At 52.7% G+C, this 16375-nt stretch overlaps 1 long non-coding RNA gene across 1 annotated transcript; it reads right to left on the reverse strand.

The window, feature by feature from the left end:
• Window positions 1-995: 995 nt before the first annotated feature.
• Window positions 996-12363, reverse strand: LOC120765998 (uncharacterized). Its single transcript, XR_005704545.2, has 5 exons — window positions 11864-12363; window positions 9279-9373; window positions 8254-8358; window positions 7994-8103; window positions 996-5964 (listed from the first exon to the last, which is right to left on the reverse strand). It is a non-coding gene; the product is annotated as an uncharacterized LOC120765998 (long non-coding RNA).
• Between the last annotated feature and the right edge of the window lie 4012 nt (window positions 12364-16375).

The following is a 16375-nucleotide window of genomic DNA, read 5'->3' on the forward strand; positions in this document are numbered from 1 at the left end:
CAAGGCAGGTCACCTGTACCCGGTAGCGTATTCCCCCTTTGGAACACCCCTGCCCAGTACAGGCCTTTCACCCCTGGCTCCTACTATCCTACGCCTAAACGGCGCACCCCCTCGTTGGTAGCCCGTAGGTCCGCTCTCAGGACCCCAGCCGCTATCCTATCTAACCCGTGCTGGTCCCGCTGGGTAGCCTGCCGACCCGCCCTTAGGGCCTCAGCCACTACCCCGGGTAGCCTGTCGACCCGCCCTCAGGGCCTCAGCCACTACCCTTGTGGGGGGGGGGATCCCCAGTGGGGCCTCCTGCCAGTCACCTACCAACCTCACACGGGCCACTCACACCTACTCTTTCCTCCGCCCGTTCGGAGGGGGGCCCACTACGCCCCTGGAGGCGCCTCACTCGCTCAGGCTTCACTCGCTTCCCCCTGTTCCCGGCCGGCTCCCTCGCGGGAGTCCGGAACCGCGGTACTAAGGGGTCCACACTCGCTTCGGGGGTCCGAGCTGCCGGCCCCCGTCTCACTCACACCACACTCGCACGCCTCCACTCCCACCACCGGTTTTACTCACCGGCGCTCCTCGGTGCTGTCCCTCTGCGGTGGTGTCCCTCGCCGGGTCCGGAGCTCGCCAGCTGTCCCAGGAGTCCCAAGTCGGGCGGCGCCTTCCCTTCCTGGGTCCTCTTCTGGGCGTGGCGATCCCGGACGAGTCCCCAAAATTGTTAGAAATAATCAGGGCAGGAGACGGTGTTAGCTCCTTTGATGCCTTTATTATTTCAGCTCTTTAAACGAGGGACGGCTCGGGGATGGGATGCCTACGCCACCGCTGCTCAGACCAGACACCGCCGAGGAGGAACTCCAGACGACTTTGCCGCCGCGCAGCCGCAGAGTCGGGAGCCTCGCCTCGCGGGAGTCCAATAGGTCTCACTCAGGGCTCTCAGGTCCGGGGGGGTGTTTCCTAGCGAGGGTCTCCGAGGTTATGATGACATTCTCAGGAGCGGCTGGAGGACGTCAGCGGGTACATGAGCTCTTTCCTCACCCAGCACTGCGTTTCGTCTTCCCAGATCTCGGGTCGGCTCGTCGTCCTCGGGGGTTGTTGGTGTCCAGTGCCCTTCCGGCCTGCCTGCCTGATTTCCATAAGGGGCGGTGCTGGGCCCGGAGCAGGCGAGGAGTGGGCGAGGTCTCTGGGTTGACGAGCAGGCGGGGAGGAGCTGATGGTAAGATGGGCGGTGTCAATGTTGTGTTCGGTGGCGAGACAATGATGGCTCAGGCTGTCTGGAGAGCAGCGGGGCCTAACTTATTATAAGGTAAGGGGTGTAGGGACTTTCCGGAACTGGGAAGCGACTGGGGAAACACACAGAACTGGGGTTTGGGGTACAGAGAACTGGTAACATCAATACATTAAATGAATAACTTACAAATAACAGATAACATCAATATACAAAATAGAGGATACAAACAACTAATTGCTGTCAATTAATAACCTGGACACTTAGTAGCTTATGAGATTGCCACTTTAGAATCCTTATTTCTCCCACCAGGATATGATGCAACAGCTCCAGTACTTTCGGAAGTGTTGTCCCAAAAGAAGCAATGTTGGTTTTTTCCAAGTGTTAATAAAACCAAATAAATCACATAAAGAGTAAATTATGCCTCCAGAGACACTACAATACAGCAATAAAGCTCCTGAAGCACCATTTTCATCCGGCATTAACAGATTCTCGAGGGTGAGGATAAAACCGCAGGCATTTTACCAGGACCAGCACTCCCATTCCTCGCTGCAGGGCTGGAGTTCGGTGCCCCGAGGCTCCGAACAACCCGGCACTCGGACTCGGCCCGCAGGAGGAAAGCCAGCCGGAGGAAGGAGCAGGACAACACCGGCGACCCAGCGAAGCACCGGGATAAATCGCACCGGGAATTCTATGCAGTGCTGCTCCCTGACCCTCACCTCACAGCGCGCCTGGGAGCACGGCGCTGGCAGCACTCCAAGTGCAGGAGCCGCTGCAGCCCTGCAAGGACACGCCGGGTCAGAACACGAGGAGCGAGCCCTACACCTCCCGTAACCGCTCCGGGCGCCGGCACCGCCCGGCCCAGCCCTCCGACCGCTCCTCCCCGCCACCGGGTACGACGGGTCACAACGCGACGCCTCCTGCCGCCGCCAAACGCGCTCTCACCGAGCCCGATCCCCCGGTCCTATGCTGTCTCTTCCCGGTCTTTCCTGTCCCCGGGATACAGGAAAGGAGGCCGCGGCCAGCGCCGCCTTGGACTACAACCCCCAGCATCCTCCGCGGCGCCGCCGCCGTGCCATGCCACGTCTCTCATGGCCGGATCCAATGGCCCCTGGCGGGGGCGGGGGATCGTTCCCCCGTCCTGCGCCCTCAGCTTGGTTCGCTCCGCACGCATAGAAGGCCGGCAGCGGGGGCGGGAAATCGGTAGTGCCCCGTTGGCGGCGGGACGGAGCGGTTTTGCGGCTTGTGGGGCTGAATTACGTCGTGCCTTTCAATCGCAGCCTCAAGACAGCAGCCTTAAGAAGCCGTCGGGCAGCGTGTGTAGATCTCTCTTTGCAGGGATTTGAAATACGGCTTGGTTGAGGCGATTCGTGCTCACGGAGTGAATTCGGTTCGGAAAGGCCTGTGAAACCAGGCTGTGACCAGCTCCCTCAGCTGATTCTGCTGCTCCAGACGCTTGCCCAGCTCCGTTCCCTTCTCTGGACATGCTCCAGCCCAATTCCCTGTTGTGAAGGGCCCAGAACTGGACACAGCACTTGAAGTGCGGCCTCAGCTGTGCCAGCACAGGGACGGTCACTGCCCTGCTCCTGCTGCCACACCATCGCTGGGACAGCCCAGGGGCCATTGCCCTTCTTACCTCCTGAACGCCACTAGCACCATTAACATGAAGAGCCTCTGCAAGGTCCTTCCCTGCCTACTGGGGAGGAAAAAACTATGTGAAATGTTGCAGCCTTGACACCCTATCAGGTACCTATTTCAGCTAATTCAGGAGTTCAGAGTATCTCCATTGCAGCCTGGAAAAGAAGGCCTAACAAATGCATTCCTGCTGGGATTATGTGTAACGTAAAGGAAAACGTAGCAAAGCCAAGTACTTTTAAATTAGCTGAGTTTCAAAACATCTTTTTTTTTTTTTTTTTTTCAGGAGCTTGTTCCCTCTCTTTGTGATAGCTGAATTTCACAGTAAAATTTAAGGTTAGAGAAATAAGAATTAAGATGAAACGTAAGCGAGGGACAAAAGCTGGAGCTTTTCTGTGACCTTTGACTCTCCCCAAACTGATTTCTCCAGTGACAAAAAAAGTCCTCAGCCTTGACAGCACTTTGAATCCTACTTAGAAAACAGAATATATGAGAATCCAAAACCTGTAATATACCCTTGAAGCTGCGTTGTGATGGAGAATAAATCTCTACATTTATTACGCTCTTGAGAGAAACACACATCAAAAGACTGCTAGAATTCTTTGCTCTACTTATTGCAGATCCTGGCACTGTCTGTGATCTCTGAAGAGTTGGGCAAGACCCGCAGTGGTTAATTATAAAGAAGGACGGGCACACCTCGATGCAACCTGAAACAAAAACACTGTTTAATAAGCAAAACAACAAACAGCAATCCAAACACAACACAGGGGTATACCAAAAGGGATGAGGGCCAGGGGTTACAACTTAAATAAAGTAGGGTTTGGGGGAGCCTGAGGGATAGGGTCCAATAGAGTAACACAATGACGAATACATATGTTACTGCAGCAAAAAATCAACGAACTGTAGAACAGAAAACAGAGAACTTTCTACTCCTATTTACATAAAGAACTCCCATGAAGATTTGAGGGTGAAATTTTTCTCACCCTAACTGGAGAGATTTTTTTCCCAGGGCCTTAAGTCAGAGATTTCTTGAATCCCAACGTATACCCAAATCCAAAAGCTTAGACATACTTGAAATTATGTTAACCTTCCCAGCTCTGCCTTGGGAAATTTTAGAATTACTATGATGAGGCTACATTTTTCATAGTTCATAATAAAAAAGCTAAAGAATCCAAACAGAACGCAACAAAATGTCCCGTGAGGAATGGTTGACTTCACCTTCTTCCTTCCTCCTTCCTGGTAACAATGCTGTCACCTCAGCAGCCGCGGCATCTTGGCAGTGAGTCTGAAAGGTGACAGCTCTCTGGCCCACACAGTGCTGCTGGCAGAGCCAGCTGCTGGCCTGCTCAAGGCTCAGGTAGGCACCTGAACTGCCCTGTTGCACGGCCAAAGCCATCTCGACGGTGCAGTGCAGGCCAGAGATGCTGCTCAGGACTTGCCGGAGGGCAGTGGTGTGAGCTGGCAGAGCACATATGGCTGAGGGCACCTGGAATGTCCCCAGAGCCTCTCTGGGCACCTGCCACACTATGCCCCTGTTACCCCAGCCCTGGGAACCATGCTGTGTGAGAAATCTTAGCCTCAAGGCCCCATGGGAGTTTCCCTATGTCAATTAGACTAGAATGTTCTCAGTTCTTTGTTCAGTGATTGGGGTTTTTTTCCTGCATTGTTAACAAATATTTGTTACTGTGTTCCCCCACTGGACCCAGTCCCTCAAACTCCACCCTAACCCTATCTTACTGTATCCACCCTGCAGCCTACCTTTTGGTACACTCCCATATTTGGTGCTCGGCTTTCTGCAGCTTGTTATTTTGCCTATTAAATCAGTTTTGTTTCGGATTGCGTAGGAGTGTGCCCGTCTTTTTGCTTATCGGCCACTGCGGACCCTCAACTGACGTCTCTGAGAATCGCAGCCTGTCAGGCTGGCGGTAAGTGGCGCCTGAATAGGGATCTCTCATACCGAGGAGACCTGTTCAGAGAGTCAGCAAGCTCTGTGCCTGTGCTCCCTCCAGGGAGTAGCTGCTGGGGCAGATGTGCTTCCTCCACACCTCTGGTGGCCAGCTGTCCAGGGATCAGGACTGGTACGTGCTGGACACCCTCTGCACAGGCTCCTGCGGCTGGGTTTGCACTCAGGGTGAGGATGCCCAGGAGCCGCTGGGGCTGGCAGCGGGGACGAAGGCTGAGGCTTGTGGGCTGCGAGGTGTGCTTCTGGGGGCTGTGACATGCCAGGGCATGGGTCATAGTGGGAGCTGTGAGGAGGGGCACGGCCAGCTTGGCAGCTGAGTGACATGGTTCTCCTGGCTGTGACATCACAGAGGACCCATCACACTGGCACCTGTGTGGAGGGGCACGGCCAGCTTGGCAGCTGACTGACATGGTTCTCCTGGCTGTGACATCACAGAGGACACATCACACTGGCACCCGTGTCGAGGGGCAGCACTGAGCAGTTGGATTCTGGCAGCCAGTGAGTGCACACGCAAGGAGGAACGCTGGAGTGGATGGGGGCTGTGAAACGACGTTCTGGGCATTTAAACCCAGAGTGAGAGCTGGGACCTCCAGGGCCAGGCACTGTCCCCAGGGCTGGGAGTAGACGGTCTTGGGGCTCTTGGTGCCCAGAGAGGCTCTGAGGATATTCCAGGTGCCCCCAGCCCTCTGCTCCCTCCCAGCCAGACATGCTGAGCCTCCTTTCTCCCACCAGGCCATGTCTCCAACACTGGCCTTCATCCCGGCCCTGTTAGCCATCCACACTGGCCTTGAGCTAAATCTCGATACTAAAAAGGATGAAGTTCAGCAGATGCAAGAGCGTGAAGAATATCATCATCATCAGGAGATGACTCGGCTCCTGCAGGAGATTGAGGGGAGCAGTGGCATCATGGAAAGCCTGCTCTATTCTGCATGGCAACAGCAGAAGCGTTGCTGATGTGGCTGAGAGACATATATGGTCCTGTCCCATGGCTCTTGCAAGGGTCACCCATACGTTGGCCTTGGGCTGTGGGACAAGCCATCCTCTGGTTGGGACACAGAGGCTGATTAGCAGGCAGACTCCGAGGATAAGATGGTGGTTCCTCAGAGACGGGGCTCGGACTTGGACAGGTTCCATATTGAACTGAAAAAGACTAAAAATAAACATATTAAAACAGGCTCAGGGGGGTCTGGGCAAAAGGGAACTCTTCCCACGTGGTGTCTTCCTTCCTCTTCTGCCTCCATGCTGCCTGCATGACTGGTGGTGTTCCTTTTTCCTTTGACCCCAAGACTTCCAGGATGTAGGGCCTCACTCATTTTGATGGTAACCATTTTGGTGCTGTGGGGGTGGACACGCAAGCATATCCATGACCCCGCATGACCAGTTCGTGAGGCCCCTCCGTCTTTCTGGTCTCGGGGTTTCTGACCATGACTGGCGGCTTCTCGTTGATGGTGAACTGGTGACTTGCACCAAAGTGACAGACGACTGGGGGTTCAAGCCCTCAAAGGAACAGTTTAAAAAATTGATTGTGAAAAGGGCTCTGGCCAACCAGATTGAAGATGGTTCTGTCTTTAATACCCTTTGCTGTTGATGGAGGACCCTTTTGATGTCCTGGTGATTCCTCTCAACCACAGCTTGACCTATAGGGGAGTGGGGGATACTGGTCTTATGTTCCACTCCCCATTGCTGCAGGAAGCTGCAGAATTCCTTAGAACGATATACTGGGCTGTTACCGGTTTTGAGCTCCTTTGGGATACCCATAAAGGAGAAGGCCTGGATGAGGTGTTTAATTGCATCCATGGATTTCTTCCCTCTGTGGGCGGAAGCGAAGACCGCTCCAGAAAAGGTGTCCACTGATACATGAATGTACTTTGAACAGCTGAATTCTGAGAAATGGTTGACATCTGTCTGCTGCCACACCTCACAGCTCTTCAACCCTCTGGGGCTGACCCCAGCACTTAAAGTTGGAAGTGCGTGATGGGTGCAGGATGGACATGCGGCCACGATCGCCTTGGCCTGTTCCCGGGTGAGATGGAACTGGCGGACAAGGCCAGGCGTGTTCCGATGGAAGAGTTGGTGGCTGAGCTTTGCCTGTTCAAAAATATTAGGCAATAGGGCCATCGCAGCAGGGACAGCGAGAGCATCAGCCCTCCTGTTACCCTCCACAATGAACTCTGGCAAATCGCTATGCGACCTTGTATGCATTACATAAAACGGTTGCTCTCGGTGGGAGATGAGTTTTACTAGCTTCGAGAGCAAATTAAACAAGGCAGTGTTGGACACCTCCTGCAATATAGCTTGTTCCGCCCTGGACACCACCCCCGCTATGTATGTAGAGTCAGTTACCAACTTAAATGGTTCAGAGAACCTTTTGAATGCCCGGACGACAGCAGCCAACTCAGCAACTTGAGGTGATCCTTCCACCTCGGCAACATCTGCCTCCCACTGCTGAGTCTGAAGGTCCTTCCAAGTCAAGACTAATTTATGGGACCTTCCAGACACATCAGTAAAAACTGTCAGGGCTTCAAGAGGTTTTCTGCTCAGAACACTTCTCAAAGATAACACAAATTTAGCGTCCTGATTGAAAATTTTGTGGGCAGGCCGATGGATGGAAATTTGCCCTGTAAAGGAGTCCAAGGTGAATTGCAGTGCTTCGTTCTCCTGAAGCAGGTGTTCCAGCATTGCTTTAGTAATTCGGCCCGAACGTAAACCAGTTGGAATATGTATACACGCAAAGTCGCATCCGGCCAGTTCTCGGATCCGGGATCTTGCTTTCTGGATCAGCTCAGCGACCAGCTCTTGTGGCTGGGTCATCCTCTTGGAACTTTGGTGGCTTAGGAAGACCCACTCTATGATTAAAAGTGGATCCTCCCCGCCTCGGTCCTTCTTCATGTTACTCTTCCATTGGAAGATCACCCCATGGAGGTGTGGCAGTTTCCCCATAATTATAAATTTGAAAGGCAGGCCCGGGTCACGTCTGTGAGCCTGCCTTGTGGACATGGGTCCTGGACCTTTTCTAGAGACTTCTTTGCCTCCAGGGTAAGGACCCTAGGAGAACTTAGCTCCTCTCCCCCTTTCAATAAATCAAAAAGGGGGGCCAGGTCTTCGGTGGTAAGACCCTGCCAGGGCCTCACCCAATTCAAAGCCCCACACAGTTGGTGGACATCCGCAAGGGTGCTAACCTTTACTTTGATGTCCAATTTTTGCCGAACAATGGTCTGCTTGCCAATCTCCAGCCCAAGGTACCTCCAAGGTGGCATCCGTTGAACTCTGTCTTCTTGCAGCTTGAACCCTGCAGCAAATCAATGCATCGATTGTTAGGTCGAGCGCATGGGACAGAACGTCATTGTCCGGGGCACACATAAGGACATCATCCATGTAATGATGGACGATGGCCTTGTCCGTGGCTGCGCGGACAGGGGACAGCAAGGAAGCCACATACCATTGACAGATGACAGGGCTGTTCTTCATTCCTTGCAGAAGCACCCACCAATGGTAGCGTTTCCTCTGGGCCTCTTGGTTGATGGTAGGAACCGAGAAAGCAAACCTTGGGGCATCGTCAGGGTGCAGGGGAATTTGGAAAAAATGATCTTTAATATCTATTACCACGAATTTCCAATGTTTGGGTAGCATGGTTGGGGAAGGCATCCCTGGCTGAAGAGATCCCATGTCCTCAATTACGTTATTAATTTGGCGGAGGTCCTGAAGGAGCCGCCACTTGTCTTTCCCCAGCTTCTGGATAACAAAAACCAGAGAATTCCAAGGGCTGTTGGTGTCTTGGCCAATTGCTCCTCCACGAGCTCCTCGAGCACCTTTAATTTCTGTTTTGAGAGCGGCCACTGCTCTACCCACACTGGAGAATCCATCAGCCAATTCAGTTTTTGGGTAGGGCGCTTTTCAGCGGCTGCTGCTAAAAAATTCTGTGGAGGGTTGGGTATGTCAATTTTGACGCCCCACTGGGCCATGAGATCTTTTCCAAGCAAGGGTGCCTTACAATTCAAAATGAAAGGGCGAATATTGGCCAATTGCCCTCTTGACCCCCTAATTTGGACCACGCTTTTTGATTGTTTAGCCAATTGCATGCCCCCTACACCTTGGACGTGTCCTGCCACATCCTGCAGGACCCAGTGTGACAGCCAGTACTTAGCAGGTACTATCGTCACATTCGCCCCTGTGTCTAAGAGGCCCGTGATTTTGAGGGTCTCCCCACACACACTGACTCGCAGGCCACCTGGGGCCTTTCTTCTGTGATGGCCTGCACTGGGCAGGCCGTCGGGATTTTCGGGTTGTTGTTTGGTCCCCAGGTGGGTATAATTTGGGCGACGATTTAGCCTTTGGGTATGTAAGTTGGTGGGTGGGTGCAGCGCAGCCAGAGAACGAGGCTCCCAGGGTTGTTGACCAATGTGGCTGGGAGGATCTCGATCTCCTGCGGTGTGTGCTTGCCGTCCTGGATAATGATGAACTTACCTTTGACTGCAGACCAGGCACCCTGTTCCTCAGGATTCACCGAGATAAATGTCCAGTCAGCATCACTCAGGTGCAAGCCCTTGGAGAGCCGCAACCTGTAAGGTTTATAAACAGAATCGGTTGTCAAAATATGTAGAGAAAGGTCATGGTCAGAAGTAAATGTCACGTCCGGTATGTTGTCTTTTTTGTTCCCTCTTCTGGGAAGAGGCAGCACGTCATCGGCACATTTGCCCCCTTTTTCTCTCCGCTTTGCCTGGTCCACCCTATTTGTTTCCTTGCGCAGGGTGGACCCGCGATCCCGCTTTAGTTTTTTGTATTAAATCTTGGTCCTAAGGACCCATCTCCCCTGCCTCCCCTTTTTTTGTTTTTTAAAACTTTGAGTTCCCGCCTGAGTTGGCATTGGGAAGCCCAATACCCTAAGTCCTAGCAGAGGTAGCGTCATTGTTTGTTAGAATTAAATTATCTTCTCTCAGCTGTTGGTGTCTGCGATTGACAGCTATTTTCGACGGCCACAATCTTGGGAAATTTTGAATGTTGGTCTACAGCATTGGATTGCATGAAAGGGACCTTGAGCTTGCACACCTGAAACATGTCCTGAATAGTTGGAGGAGGGTCTAAGGGAGGACTCCGAATTGCATTCCGGCAGATGAGATTAGAATTGGCAAAAGCAATTTCCCTTAAAATCCCTTCCCTTACGGAATCGTTAGGGACCTGACCCTCAATGGCCCGGGTGAGCCGCTCTACAAAACAGGTAAAGGATTCATTGGGTCCCTGCGTGATCTTTAAATACGGAGTTATCGGGCTGTCGGGAACCACCCCGAAGAACGCCATTAACGCACTGTCTCGTATAGTTTGGAGGGCGTTGGGTGGAATTGCTATGGCTTGGTCTACCAGGGACCTCCATTGTCCCTTACCCATAAGGTGTTCCAGGGTGAGGGCATTCCCATTCTCATTGACCGCAGTTTCCGGCTCGATGAGGAGACCTGGCAGGGCGTCCCTCAGCAGTCGTTTCCATGCTGCTTCCCAGAGCTTGAACTCGTGGAGTTAATGAGGCATGAAAACAACTGCTTAAGGTCTGCAGGGACAACCGCAGCACCACCAAGATCGGTGCGGAGAAGGCCTCTGAAATAGGGACTTTCCCGCCCATAATCTCTGTGGGCCTTGCACAGGTCTCTGATGGTTGATTGCGGGAAGGAGTGGTAGACCGCGCGCACATTGTGCCCTCCACAGGAATTCTTATAAACAGTCGGGGCAAGGGACGGGATAGGGGAGGGTGGAGGTGGCTCTGTGGGCTCAGGCCCAAGCTCCACATCCTCCGGATTCCCACCATGGGAACCGGAAGCCCAGGAGGCACGCCTTCTGGGAGGTGCTGTGGTCTGGGCTGAGGATGACGCCATGGGGGTGGTTGCACGGACGAGATGATAGGGAGGAGTTTTGGGAGGAGTCTTGGGAGAAGGCGGAGTGAAGGGAGGTACATCGTAGGGAAGGGGAGCGGTTATGGGTAGGAAGGGGTTGGGTGACAGATTGCCGGGAAGAAAGGGATTAAGGGAAGGAGAAGGGATGGGGGGGGGTGGTGATGACCCCGCCATGCGGCCGCCGCCATTTTCTGTTTGAGGGAAAAGGGAGCCATCTTGGGGCTGGATCTCCCCTTGTAAACTGAATCGAACCTTGGCTTTACGAACTGGGAAAGGTGAGGGTGGAAAGAACTCTCGAGATGCCTGGCCAGGGCTGCCCAATAGATCCCAAGCAGTCCAGCCAGGACTACCCAGGCAGGGGGATGCAGGCATTTTGGGGGAGCCTGAGCCAGCAGGTAGAGTCCCTCCTGCTCCCTTCAAAATGCCCTTCTGGGGTTGAGGGGATTTGGGAGAAGGTTTAGGAGAACTGGGGGATGGTTGTCCGCAACCCAGCCCTTTTTGCATTCCCTTTAGAGATTTGATTGCAGAACTAAGCTGCGAAGCCAAATTTAAAAATTTTGCGGCGTCTTTGTCTCCCAGCCCAGCCAATTGGACTGTTTTCTTTTTTACAGTGCTCCAAAGTTTTGCACTGTAGATTTGGTCAGGGGACACTTGGGGGAAATGCAGGAAGAGCCAGCAGACGAACCGCTTTAACTCGCCCTTTGAGATTTTTAATTGCATTTTGAACAACAGAAACAAAACTATAATACAGCCCCTCCTGGGCAGCAGAGAGTTTTGCACCCATCTCTCTTAAAAGATCTTACAGCCACCCTCAGCTGATACCCAGGCGAGATAAGACTAAAATTAAAACCGCCGATGCTCACTAAAACTGAGTGGGGGACCCCTGCCTCACACCTGGGGAGCCGCGAAAAATAAAACCGGTGAGCAGCAAACGCCCAAGGAGGGGCTGCCACCACATGAGCCAACCTCACCCCAAACTAAAAGGGTAAAAAAATGAAAGAAAACTGAAAAAGATCTCCAGAAAGGTCCCAAAACAGAGGAGAGAGGCTAACCCCTTCTCCCCTGGGCTGCACAGCCAGGATTCTCTATTTCAAGGATCCCGTCCCCAACTGGGTGTTTCCCTCCCAGTGAAAACCTTTCAAAAGTACCCCCCCGATGGGTGATACTTACCCCTCTCCTGGAGCCAAGGAAACCTGGGGTCACTGATTCCGTTGCCCGAAGAGGACTCCTGGGGTGGTCAGGAGCTGTCATCTTCTCCCCTGGGAGCGCTCTCCGCAATGGAGCTGCTTCAACCAGGGGTAGCGCGGCATCCAAGGACTTTCATCGGGCTTCTTCTTTGCCCCAGTCTGTGCCGTGGGGTTCTCCTCGTGCTGGGGGCCCCCCCACATTGGGCACCACACACGCTGTCGCGGTGTCCTGCATGCACTTGGAAGTGCTGGCCCACGGGCTAGCTCAGAGTTCCTCACCGTGGCTCACGTGCTAACGCTAGTCACGAGACTAGGGGCAGCTAGTCTCACTAGCCACCTCCTCCCCGTGGGTACTTGGTTCCCCACACCCAGCGTAGGACAAGATGATCTTGGCAACCATGGCGACGGCAAGAAGGAGGACTCTCTCAGTAGGGTAAACTGGCTTTATTAAGTGGAAGACCTGATAGGAGCTCCACACCTGACCTCTGCTGCTCAAGAGAGCCCCAAACAAAGCTTGAACATGAGCTTATAAATGGGGGAGGATTGAGGGGTGGTAACAAAGCAACAACCAATCAGAATAACTTGGGGTGGAACCGGGGGTGTAACCATAAAACAGGGGAACCAGTCACAGATGAGGAGGAGGGGATTTCCCAGGCACCAGCCTACCACTCAAGGCCCCTCCTGGAGCTTTCCAGAAGCCAGGGAAGGGCCTCGGAATGATAGACAGGGTGCCCGATGGGAGAGAGAGAGGATTGACATGAACAAGTGTGGGGTAGGGTGATTGACAGGTAACAGAATGGTTATATAACAGGCATAGGGGAAAACGGGGGGTAGGTACATGGAACGAACCATTACATAGAACCTCTTTATAAAAATACAAAACTGCTTACGTAAAATACTTAAGGACTTAATTAAACAACTCTCGCACCACTACAGGCCGTCCAGTCTGACCCTGCAGCAATGAGCAGGGACATTCTGAATTAGATCAGGCTGCTCACAGCCCGCTCCAGCCTTGTCCTGGATGTGCCCATTGGTGATGGGACAAGCACAGACAAAGTGCTGCCACCACTGTCTGCACCCTTGAGCTCACTGACCTACTCCTCCCTGCTGACCTTCTCCTCACTGCTGATCTCTCTGCTGCCACCCTTCTTCTGGCTGCTGACCTTCTCCTTGCTATTGGCATTCTCATAGCCAAACTTCCCATTGCTCACCTTCTCCTTGCTGACAGCGTTCTCCTTTCTGTAGGATCCCTCCTGCTCCTTGCAGCTGGCAGAGGCATGCTTTCTTCTCCGGAGCAGCCAGCAGCCCATACTGAGAAGAACCAGAGCCAGGGCTGCTGCAGTGACCCAAAGCAGCCTCTGCTGTTGCCATGCACAGTAGAGCAGGCTTTCCATGATGCCACTGCTCCCCTCAATCTCCTGCAGGAGCTGAGTCATCTCCTGATGCAGATATTCTTCACGCTCCTGCATCTGCTGAACTTCATCCTTTTCAATGTTGAGGTTGACCTTGAGGCCAGTATGGGTGGCTAACAGGGCCAGGATGAAGGCCAGTGTTGGAGACATGGCCTGGTGGGAGAAAGGAGGCTCAGCATGTCTGGCTGGGAGGGAGCATGGGGCTGGGGGCACCTGGAATATCTTCAGAGCCTCTCGGGACACCAAGAGCTCCAAGACTATCTACTCCCAGCCCTGGGGACAGTGCCCTGCCCTGGAAGTCCCAGCTCTCACTCTGGGTTTAAACACCCAGGACATCTTTCCCAGCCCCCATCCACTCCAGCGTTCCTCCTTGCGTGTGCACTCACTGGCTGCCAGAATCCAACTGCTCAGTGCTGCCCCTCGACACAGGTGCCAGTGTGATGTGTCCTCTGTGATGTCACAGCCAGGAGAACCATGTCAGTCAGCTGCCAAGCTGGCTGTGCCCCTCCTCACAGCTCCCACTATGACCTATGCCCTGGCATGTCACAGCCCCCAGAAGCACACCTCGCAGCCCACAAGCCTCAGCCTTCGTCCCCGCTGCCAGCCCCAGCGGCTCCTGGGCATCCTCACCCTGAGTGCAAACCCAGCCGCAGGAGCCTGTGCAGAGGGTGTCCAGCACGTACCAGTCCTGATCCCTGGACAGCTGGCCACCAGAGGTGTGGAGGAAGCACATCTGCCCCAGCAGCTACTCCCTGGAGGGAGCACAGGCACAGAGCTTGCTGACTCTCTGAACAGGTCTCCTCGGTATGAGAGATCCCTATTCAGGCGCCACTTACCGCCAGCCTGACAGGCTGCGATTCTCAGAGACGTCAGTTGAGGGTCCGCAGTGGCCGATAAGCAAAAAGACGGGCACACTCCTACGCAATCCGAAACAAAACTGATTTAATAGGCAAAATAACAAGCTGCAGAAAGCCGAGCACCAAATATGGGAGTGTACCAAAAGGTAGGCTGCAGGGTGGATACAGTAAGATAGGGTTAGGGTGGAGTTTGAGGGACTGGGTCCAGTGGGGGAACACAGTAACAAATATTTGTTAACAATGCAGGAAAAAAACCCCAATCACTGAACAAAGAACTGAGAACTTTCTAGTCTAATTGACATAGGGAAACTCCCATGGGGCCTTGAGGCTAAGATTTCTCTCACACAGCATGGTTCCCAGGGCTGGGGTAACAGGGGCATAGTGTGGCAGGTGCCCAGAGAGGCTCTGGGGACATTCCAGGTGCCCTCAGCCATATGTGCTCTGCCAGCTCACACCACTGCCCTCCGGCAAGTCCTGAGCAGCATCTCTGGCCTGCACTGCACCGTCGAGATGGCTTTGGCCGTGCAACAGGGCAGCTCAGGTGCCTACCTGAGCCTTGAGCAGGCAGCAGCTGGCTCTGCCAGCAGCACTGTGTGGGCCAGAGAGCTGTCACCTTTCAGACTCACTGCCAAGATGCCGCGGCTGCTGAGGTGACAGCATTGTTACCAGGAAGGAGGAAGGAAGAAGGTGAAGTCAACCATTCCTCACGGGACATTTTGTTGCGTTCTGTTTGGATTCTTTAGCTTTTTTATTATGAACTATGAAAAATGTAGCCTCATCATAGTAATTCTAAAATTTCCCAAGGCAGAGCTGGGAAGGTTAACATAATTTCAAGTATGTCTAAGCTTTTGGATTTGGGTATACGTTGGGATTCAAGAAATCTCTGACTTAAGGCCCTGGGAAAAAAAATCTCTCCAGTTAGGGTGAGAAAAATTTCACCCTCAAATCTTCATGGGAGTTCTTTATGTGAATAGGAGTAGAAAGTTCTCTGTTTTCTGTTCTACAGTTCATTGATTTTTTGCTGCAGTAACATATGTATTCGTCATTGTGTTACTCTATTGGACCCTATCCCTCAGGCTCCCCCAAACCCTACTTTATTTAAGTTGTAACCCCTGGCCCTCATCCCTTTTGGTATACCCCTGTGTTGTGTTTGGATTGCTGTTTGTTGTTTTGCTTATTAAACAGTGTTTTTGTTTCAGGTTGCATCGAGGTGTGCCCGTCCTTCTTTATAATTAACCACTGCGGGTCTTGCCCAACTCTTCAGAGATCACAGACAGTGCCAGGATCTGCAATAAGTAGAGCAAAGAATTCTAGCAGTCTTTTGATGTGTGTTTCTCTCAAGAGCGTAATAAATGTAGAGATTTATTCTCCATCACAACGCAGCTTCAAGGGTATATTACAGGTTTTGGATTCTCATATATTCTGTTTTCTAAGTAGGATTCAAAGTGCTGTCAAGGCTGAGGACTTTTTTTGTCACTGGAGAAATCAGTTTGGGGAGAGTCAAAGGTCACAGAAAAGCTCCAGCTTTTGTCCCTCGCTTACGTTTCATCTTAATTCTTATTTCTCTAACCTTAAATTTTACTGTGAAATTCAGCTATCACAAAGAGAGGGAACAAGCTCCTGAAAAAAAAAAAAAAAAAAAGATGTTTTGAAACTCAGCTAATTTAAAAGTACTTGGCTTTGCTACGTTTTCCTTTACGTTACACATAATCCCAGCAGGAATGCATTTGTTAGGCCTTCTTTTCCAGGCTGCAATGGAGATACTCTGAACTCCTGAATTAGCTGAAATGGGTGCCTGATAGGGTGTCAAGGCTGCAACATTTCACATAGTTTTTTCCTCCCCAGTAGGCAGGGAAGGACCTTGCAGAGGCTCTTCATGTTAATGGTGCTAGTGGCGTTCAGGAGGTAAGAAGGGCAATGGCCCCTGGGCTGTCCCAGCGATGGTGTGGCAGCAGGAGCAGGGCAGTGACCGTCCCTGTGCTGGCACAGCTGAGGCCGCACTTCAAGTGCTGTGTCCAGTTCTGGGCCCTTCACAACAGGGAATTGGGCTGGAGCATGTCCAGAGAAGGGAACGGAGCTGGGCAAGCGTCTGGAGCAGCAGAATCAGCTGAGGGAGCTGGTCACAGCCTGGTTTCACAGGCCTTTCCGAACCTAATTCACTCCGTGAGCACGAATCGCCTCAACCAAGCCGTATTTCAAATCCCTGCAAAGAGAGATCTACACACG

This window comes from Hirundo rustica, chromosome Z (genome assembly GCF_015227805.2).
Source record: "Hirundo rustica isolate bHirRus1 chromosome Z, bHirRus1.pri.v3, whole genome shotgun sequence".
Taxonomy (NCBI): Eukaryota; Metazoa; Chordata; class Aves; order Passeriformes; family Hirundinidae; genus Hirundo; species Hirundo rustica.